The 9,531-nt window shown below is 42.4% G+C and overlaps 1 long non-coding RNA gene across 1 annotated transcript; it reads left to right on the forward strand.

The window, feature by feature from the left end:
* Positions 1-298: 298 nt before the first annotated feature.
* Positions 299-6,944, forward strand: LOC116074199. Its single transcript, XR_004112137.1, has 3 exons — positions 299-337; positions 1,834-1,976; positions 6,909-6,944. It is a non-coding gene; the product is annotated as an uncharacterized LOC116074199 (long non-coding RNA).
* Positions 6,945-9,531: the final 2,587 nt, after the last annotated feature.

The following is a 9,531-nucleotide window of genomic DNA, read 5'->3' on the forward strand; positions in this document are numbered from 1 at the left end:
GGATCCAGCTCAAGGGGAGGTCCCAAGGCCTGACTCTCTTACGGAGTCTACGGAGTGTTGAAAGAAAAGGACCTACCATGACCACACTCTGAAAGAACCAACCAGCAGCCGAGTCAGATGCAGATATTTGCACCCAACCAATGGACAGAAGCAACTGACCCCTGTTGTTGAATTAGGGAAGGCTGAAAGAAGCTGAGGAGAAGAGCAATCCTGTAGGTGGACCAACAGTCTCATTTAATCTGGACCCCTGAGATCTCGCTAACACTGGACCACCAAACAGGCAGCATATACCAGCTGATGTGAGGCCCCCAACACACATACAGTAGAGGACTGCCAGGTGTGTGTTCATTCAGAGATGATGCACCTAACCCTCAAGAGACTGGAGTCCTCAGGGAGTTTAGAGGTCAGGTGAGGTGGGGGTGGGGATATCCATGTGGAGACATGGGGATGAGGAGGAAGTTTAGGATGTGGAACAGTCAGAGGGTGGATAGGGGTGGGGGGAGTAGAATATGGAGTATAAAAAAATAAAGAAAAAAATTATTTACATTGCAGTTTAAACTAGGACACTTCAGGTTTCTGCCAGATGATACAGAACTGTAGTGAATGTATAATTCTTTGTAGGAATTTCTGTAAAGACCATCTCCAAATACTTTCTACGTTTTTTGTTGGCTTGACTGCATTTTCAGGGAAATGAGGGTCTTAATATGTATCTCTTGCCGTACTGGAACTCGTTGCATAGCCCAGGCTAGCATCAAACTCAATGAAATATACCTGCCTGTGCCTCTGAGATTAAAGACATGAGCAAACACACACCCACACACCCACACACACACACACACACACACACACACACAAGAGCAAGAAATTCTTGTGCATACAGATAAGCACTAAATATGCCAGAAAAATTTAATCTCCAACATCCTTAAAAGAAAGAGATGCTTAACCTGTTCTCCTATGATGCTTGGGGAAATGTAGTTTACAACCTGGTAATTTTTTGCTACCCAGAATATTATGTTTGTTTATTCCACAGTCCCCTACCCCATAAAACCCTAAGTATCATTTCTGGGCCAAAAACTACATCCTTATGAGAGATATTATTTGTACATTGCAACAACCTAAGTGATGTCTATGTTTTCTTCGTGCCAGGCATTGCACTTACCTCAATCATTCTCCCCAGCCCTTATCTTGAACATTGTTTCAAAGTCAACAAAAAGACTTTTTACAGTACTTTGTAAATTATTCCATAGATCTTCAATGCAAACATGTCTTAAGGTTTGTTGTACTCACAGGGTAGTTAATTATTTTTTATCTGAATACATTTGCTCAAAATTGTACTATGCTTAAATATGCCTAAAGTAAAATGGACAGAATCAGACTCTGAGAAATGGTTGCCCAATGAAAATTGGCTGAATCTAGAATAATATTTTTTTTCTTTTCTCTGCTGTGAACCCTGCAGGGAAACACCAGAGACAGTGACTGCTAAGTGATGTGATGGTCAGAAGAAGAAAGTGTTTTAACCTAGAGTATAGTGAGGGTTTCCCAGCTCTATTTAACTCTTCCTTTGATATTGTAAGACATAGGAGATAAATCTCAATAAAACCAATAAAGAATGAAAACAGTATTATTAAGTGAACAAGTGGATGTGTTAAAAGTTCAAATTTAAAGTTACACACAAGGTATCTTTTACATTTCCAATGGACAGAGATAGACTACAATGTATTTGGTAAAGGACTGAAGTTGTGACCCAAGAGCAGATAGAGGAAATGGCAGAATGATCTGTCCTTTGAGTTTCTGGAAAGATGTGTTAGTTTCTCTGCTTCTCCTTTCATCAAGGTTCCTCTTCATTGGAAAGCTGAGCTTTCCAATTGATTGCAGAGCTGACCTACTCTGGAGCATAGAAATACCACATGCATCCAGGAATAGAAAGGGCCAGGAGTTTCCTTTTTCCTATTTGCAGAAAAAAACTAAGTAACAAAGTAAGTGTTACATTATATACCACTATTCAATATGGTAAGTTGTTAACTTCTAAAATAAAGATGGGAAGAAAAGTCTTTAAAATCATTTTATAATTTAGACTTCATCCAGCTTTAAAAATAAACTAAGTTAAAACGCTAAGAAAGCACTGAACTTATTTATGTCACTAGTGATATAGAAATGACTGAGTTCACCAGAACTTTAGAATTTCATGAACCAAACGCTGTGTTTAACACTCAGAACAAACAAGAGATGGGGATTTATCTTTCTAAAAGGCAAAAATTCTAGGCTTAAAGTAACTAAGTGAAACATAATGATGTATCAGTGTTCTTCACACCTACACCTTATTCCCTAGTGGACTGGATGCTGTGATCATAGAAGTGAGATGAGAGCAGGGCACCAGCCTGGGAATGCTGGACAAAGGGAAGATTCACACTATGGATAGATGGACCATGTCACAAAATTTCATCATATCACTCAAAACAGTATGAAGTTTTTTAGTCAAACACCAGAAACAAGGCATAGTTATTTAAATCAAGTCATTGCTATGGATGTTGTGTTAGAATTACAGCTGGACAGATCACACCAGGCTAATGCAGTTCCATGTAAGAGAGGTTTATTGTGGGAGAAGGCGTCAAAAGGCTACAAAGACAAAGGGGGAAAAAGATGTCAGAGGCCAGAAGAGTCTGCCTTTTATTTGGGTTGTGATGTAACCACTCACAGGTAAAGGTGGGAGGTGATCCAAGTGGATTCTGGGAACGAATGGCTATTGGCATGGCAACAGTTGCCGGGTCCCTGTCGCCTATGATAATATCACTGTCATCACTTGGTTTGGAGGTGATCTGAAACCATAAAGCCAGTTCCTGATACCAACATAACTCTCTTTTTCTTATTATAAAGAGAAGAAATAAACTGGTAGGGAGAAGCCAATGGTGAAGGGCGAATAGGGGCATTATGTCTCTGCTTCCTGCTGTCTCTGGGCATAGTCAATTTCGATGTGTAGTTGAAATAGGGGTCCACTTGGTAGACATCAGACTCCTCTGTGGACAGAGTATCCTTTGTGGGCAGCGACTGGTAATCCGGTAACAGGAACTGATTAATAGTTTGGTTAGAAATTTTTTTGTATTTGTCATTGACGGAATGTCGAAAGAAGATTAATGAGGCAGGGAGTAAACAGTAATGCCAGGAAGACGACTACGAAAAGCATTACAAAAGGGAGTATCCAATTCCATATAGGGGTTGTCAAAAATCCAGGAATTAGAGGCCTCACATTCTTTGAAATTCTGCATGTCTAATTGTAGTTCCTGGATTTTATTTCTCACTATCCTGGATTGGTTGACTTTGAAACAGCATTCTTCTTGGAGAAACATGCAAAGAGAGGACATTTAGCCCCTGAAGCACTACACCTGCCAAAGAATCAATCTGTTTCTGGACTGTAAGCATCGTTTCATACATTGTTTGAAAACCGGTGTGAAGCTTGAAAGTGAACTTACAATAGTGGGTTATGGAAGTCGTTATCCCTGCAATTCCAGTACCAGCACCTGTGGCTCTTCCCACAGTAACCAAGAGTGGCACGACCTGAACTACCCTCTTATGTTGGGCAGTTATCATAATTAGAACTGGGATTGTCAGAGGCTTGTTTTCCTGGATTACTCCTAGTTCAGGGAAAAGAAGTACCAATGTCCAAACTCCTTACCAGCTGGAGGGTAGGTGATGATATTCCTGAATGCTGTAAAGAATTGACATATTTTGGACCGCAGGTCATTGTGGCAGAGATGAGGTATCAAGGGTTATGGTTATACTGCATTCTAGGGAGCTTAGCATTCCTACAGTAAATGTCCTGGAGGTCTTAAAACAGTGTTCCATGCCAAGAAGAGGGATAGAGGAAAGATATGGAGTAATGACAACATCAGAGTTAGGGCAGCTGACAAAGGTGATGTAAGGTTATTGGTTCTATCACTGGGAAGGCTGTAAGTGGCAATTGTGAGTTAGTTCCAAGGGGTAAGCATACCCAGCAATCTTTAAAGCAACCAGTTCAAGTGGCATTAAGGTCAAGGTCTGAAACAAAAGATGAAATGACAAGTTAGTGCCATTTATGAGGGGGGATATCAAAGAGGTAAGGAAGTCAGAGGAGGGTTTGTTTACTTCCCCTACTTTTATGATATCTAGAGTTTGTACAATTGAGAAATATTTTCTCTAAATGAAGATAGTCCTTACTGGGAACCCAGACTGATTTTTAAGGTAGAGCTTACCAACAACTCCTGCCTCTCATCTGGGGTTTCATGGGTCTTGTATGTAGAAAAAGAGTGTCTTTCATTGTTGATAGAAGTGATTGGTCTGTAATCCTAGTATATGTATCTGACAAGACCAATATGGACAGCTTCCATATTTGTCTGTCATATTTTTACAATCATCTTTTGACTAGTCAAAGAGAAAGCAAGTAAAGAGATCATAATATTTAGATGGGATAACAGATACAGGGATGACAGCAATTTGGATGGGTTCCTGGCTTCTGGCTATGGAGCAGTTTCCTGACCCTATTTGGAAAGACTGTTTTTTATTTGTGGGGGTTTCTTGAACCTCAAATCTCCAGATGTAAGGGCTACCCTGGGTGGAAACAAACAGCAGGGGGAAGGAGAGAAACCCATGTCTAATCCAGTGAGGTTGAGCACAGCTGCCAGAGTAGAGTCTCATTTTCTGGGACTGGGGACAAGGTCGGTGGTCTTGACATCTTCTGGAACTTAACAGAACACGGTCCTGTTAGGGTCAATGAGTATGAAGAATTTTTAGGTGAAGAAATGAAAGGTTTGAGGTGAGACAGTTGGAGCCAATGAGATAGTCCCTCGAGTTTAGCAGCTGTAGGTGTCATGAGAATTACCTTAAAAGGGCCCTGCCATTTAGGATAAAGGGGTGAGCGCCAACAATCTGGAGGGGATAGAAGGACTTGGTCTCCAATGTTGACAGGCTATAAATAGGGGAAAATGTGTGACCACAGTAGATGTTGGTCAGCAAAGTTCCATAGGAGAGAGTGGAGGTGGCAAGGTAATGGAGTGAGTAGATAATCTGGGAAGGGGAGAGCATTTAGGTGGAAGACCAGTAGTTAGGACCAGATGTCCATACATGTATTCAAAGGGTTAAATGAGAAGAGGTCACTTGGGGAAAGCTCATAGACTGAAAAGAGCTAGAGGTAGGAGGTTTACCCAATTGAAGTGAAGTCCCTGTGACAGCTTAACAAGAGTGGTGTTAAAGAGCTGTTGGTTCTTTCTACCTTACTTGAAGATAGAGGGTGGTAGGGAATATGAAAATGACAGGGATAGAACCTTATATAGAATTTGGGAAATTTGGGAAGTAAATTCAGAACCACTGTCTGATTGGAGGGAGGCTGGGACACCAAATTGGGAGATGATCAGAGACTCTCTGAGCCCTTTTGTTAGTTGTGGGAAATGCCTCCACCCACCCTGAGAAGGTGTCCACCAAGACCAGGAGGTACTTGGGATGTTTGACAGTTGGCATGTGGGTAAAGTCAAGTTGCCAGTCAATTCCAGAAAGAGAACCTCTAGCCTGATGGGTAGGAAAAGGGGTACTATGATATCTTGAGTTGAAGTCTGACATCTGACAGATTTTGCAAGAGGCAGTGATAGATTTTAAGAAACTTAAGTCCTCAGGAGTAGGCTGTAGATGAGTTTTAACAAAAATAAGACAACACTTGGCTGTTAGGATGAAAGAGTTGTTGAAGATAGGACAGAGTTTGACAAGTGTCAAGGGGTGAAGGTGGGGATGTGGGTGACAGTATAAGAATGCCCTGGAAAGGGTGAGACAAGTCTAGGACTCTAAGGGCTGCAGCTGTGGCTGCCTTGTCAGCTCGATTGTTTCCCTTGGAGACAATAGAGTCATCTATCTGGTGGGATCTGCAGTGGACAATCCCAATAGCTCTGGGGATATGAGAGGCCTTTAGCATGGCCATAATTTGGTTTGCATTGGTTACTGATCCTCCTTTAGTCATAAGTAACACACATTTCTTCCAGATAGCAGTGTGGACAGGTGGATATGGAAAGCACATTTAGAATCTGTGTAGATGTTAAAATTGTCCCTGTGCCAATTGAAAGGCACAGGTAAGGACTATTAGTTCAGCCTGTTGATTAGTGGTATGAGCAGGAACGGCCTGTGCCTCCACCACCTCTTTGCATACCAGGTATAGATGGCCCGATGCCCTTCTGTACATGTGAAGGATGAAGTAATAGTTACTCTAAAGTTTCAGTGTAACAGTGAGATAGGGAGTGGTTAGTATTTAGTCAAGGAAGAAGATAGGAAATATTTAGAGGCAGGCCTGATTGGAAGGTGAGTGTAGAGTCTTCTATTAGTACTACCTGAAGAGAAAGAGCCCTGGAGGGAGGGAGAGTCTGTAAGCCTTTGTAAGTTTGGAGCTGTGACAAGTTAGATCTAGTTTTTTTTTTTTACAAGTATGCTACAGGTACAAAAGAGAATCCTAGTTGGTGACCCAAGATTCCAAGGGCAAATCCCTCTTTTTCATTTATATAGAGGGAAAAATGACAAATCAAGTCAGAGAGATACAAGGCTGGGGCCTTAAGGAGAGCATATTGGAGCCTTTGAAAGGGCTTGTTTAGAAGAGGTTGGTGGATAAAGCCTAATACTGCTTTATATAAGGGGTGAGAAAGGAGGGAAAAGGAAGGAACTCAGGAATGTATAAAAAGCTATTCCTGCTAGGCAGTGGTGGTGTATGCTTTTAATCCCAGTACTTGGGAGGCAGAGACAGGCAGATTTCTGAATTCAAGGCCAGCCTGGTCTACAAGGTGAGTTCCAGGACAGCCAGGGCTATACAGAGAAACCCTGTCTCAAAAAATCAACCCCCTCCCCCCAAAAAAAGGAAAGAAAAAAAGTTATTCTTAGGAATGATAAAATCTCTTCTTTTGTAGAAGGAACAGTTAGAGACTGAATTGGATTATTTCTTTCTAAGGTAAGAGACTTTTGGGTTGGGGTAATTGTTATTCCCAAATAGGTGACCTGAGGAGCGCACAATTGTACTTTAGAAGATGAGACCCTGTAGACTCGACTGGAAAGGAAATTTAGAAGAGCAGAGGTGTCAGCTTGGCTAATTTTTTGAGAGGGTTACAGAGAAGAATGTCATCTATGTAATCTATAATCTTAGATTTAGGGAGAAACAGAGACAGTTTCTCAGAAGCCAGGGCCTGGCCAAAGAGGTGTGTGCTGTCCTGGAATCCCTGAGGCAGAACAGTCCAAATAAATTGGGGAGAGAAGTGGGTGTTAGGTTCTGTCTAGGTAAAGGCAAATATATTCTGTGACTAGGAGGCATCTAGAGGGATTAATAAAAATGCATTCTTGAGATCTAGTACTGAGAAATGGGAAGTTCCCAAGGGGATAGTTGATTAAGTGTATAAAGGTTAGCTACAAGAGGATGGAGGGGAACCACCACAGAATTAATGTGCCTGAGGTCTTGAACCAGGTGATAGGTTCTCTTAGGTTTCTTAACTGCTAGTATAGGGGTGTTAAATGGGGAAGAGGTGGGGTGAAGGAATTTTTTTCTTAAGGTATTAGAAATGATAGGCTTAAGTCCCCTGAGGTTCTGGAGAGAGATGGGGTATTCAGCTTGGGTTATGTACCTTGTAGAGTTCAGTAATTGGTTGACAACAGGAGAATTATGTTTAGCAACAGAGTAGTTCTAGACTACACATCCGAGGGGTCTACCTGTGAGGCTGGTAAAGAAAACAACATGTTAGTGTTATTAGGTTGACTGACTAGCTTGGGTTTTGACAAATCAGGGGAGCAAAGGAAATGAAGGCTCCCAACTTAGCTAGAAATCTCTTCCCCAAAAGGGGACAGGACATGTCAGCACTACCAAAAAGTAATGGGTGAGAGGTACGCCCCTAAAAATGCAAGTAAGTAGTGGAATCTGGTGAGGAAGATAAGGTTGTCCTCTTATCCCAATGATAGGGAAATGAGAAGGGGAAGTGGGTCCTTCAAACCCTGTTAAGGCTTAGTAAGTGGCCCCAGTGTCCAAGAGGAAGGAGCTGGGCAGCTCACATTCTGTGATGGCTACCCTTGGCTCCCTATTAGTGATAGCTGAGGTGGAGTCAAGAGAGCTTGGGTCTCTTCAGTCGTCAGTAGCCAAGCCTAGGAGACTGGCTGAAGTTACCTGGGTCCTGATGGCACCAGGACATGGCCATTTTGGCTTGGGGGATTAGGGCAAGCCCTCACCCAGTGACCTGGTTGACCACATCTGTAGCAGCAGCGTACTGGTCTCTGAGTCCTAGATGACCAGAAGTTCTGGATAGTGCCTGGGGCTGGTCGCACAGCCTTTGCCAATATGGTATTTTTGTCTGCAGGCCTTCTCATTTCTCTCATGGCACACTTTGGAGGCAGCACCAAAACTTCTGCTTGTGGAGTTAAGAGACCCTTCTTCAATTGCCTTAGGTTAGCTTTTATGTGGGGGTAGCTTGGTGTAAGAAAGTAGGTCATCAGAAGTTGCTTACCTTCTGGGTTTTCAGGGTCTAGATTAGTATATTGCAATTAAGCCTTTGTGAGGCATCCTAAAAATTGAGATGGGTTTTCCTGTTTGTCCTGGATGACCTCTTGGAGTTTTTCAAAATTTACTGACTTTAAGGCTGCCATTTTGAGACTGGCCAGGAGGCAGATTACGACTCTATCCATGGCTTTAGTATCACCTGGAGAATTATTATTCCATCGAGGATCTTGGTCAGGTACTGCCTCAGATCTGATTGGATATGTTCTATCTCTTTGATGAGTCTCACCTGCATGTGTTCTCGTATGCTCCCAAACTCACCTGCATTTGTCAGGAAATATTAGTGAGAATCATATGTATGTTATAGAAGGTTAAACCATAAGATTGAGTAATGTACTGAAACTCTTCAATAAAGGTGGAGAAGTTAAAGGTATAGGAACCCAGTCTGCTTTCTATTTGAGAAAGTTCACTCAGAGAGAAAGGAACATGTACTCTGACAAGGCCATCTACCCCAGCAACTTGCCTTAAAGAAAGGGCTGATGCTGGGTCAGATGTCTCTGGAGGAGAAATTGGGGGTTTGGTTGTGACCATGGAGCTGGTGATGAGAGGGTGAAGGTAGGTGCCAATTTATGGTGATTGGAGCGACCTCCAAATGGCACAGGAGGAAGGGAGGGGTCTAGAGAGGTAGAGCAAAGAGGCTCTTGGGTAGCCTGGTAAGAAGGCAAGCAGTTTGGGTTTTCAGAGATGTGGAAACAGGTCTGCAGCAGAAAGGAGGTGGTTCATTAGCTGGATCGAGAGTTGTAGCATCATCTGGTGGAGGTTTCTTGGTAAAGAGAAGTTAGGTTGGGGAACAAGAAGAACACAGGGAGGGGTTGGAGCAAAGATAGGTAAATGCTTGGGCATAGGGAACCTCTTTCCATTTACCAGACTGATGGCAGTGTGTATGAAGATCCCCTAAAATAATTGGATGTAATGTGCCACTAAGTGGCCATTTGGAGCCACCATCTAATGGATACTTAATTCAGACCTTATTGCAGAGATTTTGATGCCCTTGAGAT

The sequence above is a fragment of the Mastomys coucha genome, unplaced genomic scaffold (genome assembly GCF_008632895.1).
Source record: "Mastomys coucha isolate ucsf_1 unplaced genomic scaffold, UCSF_Mcou_1 pScaffold24, whole genome shotgun sequence".
Lineage (NCBI taxonomy): Eukaryota > Metazoa > Chordata > Mammalia > Rodentia > Muridae > Mastomys > Mastomys coucha.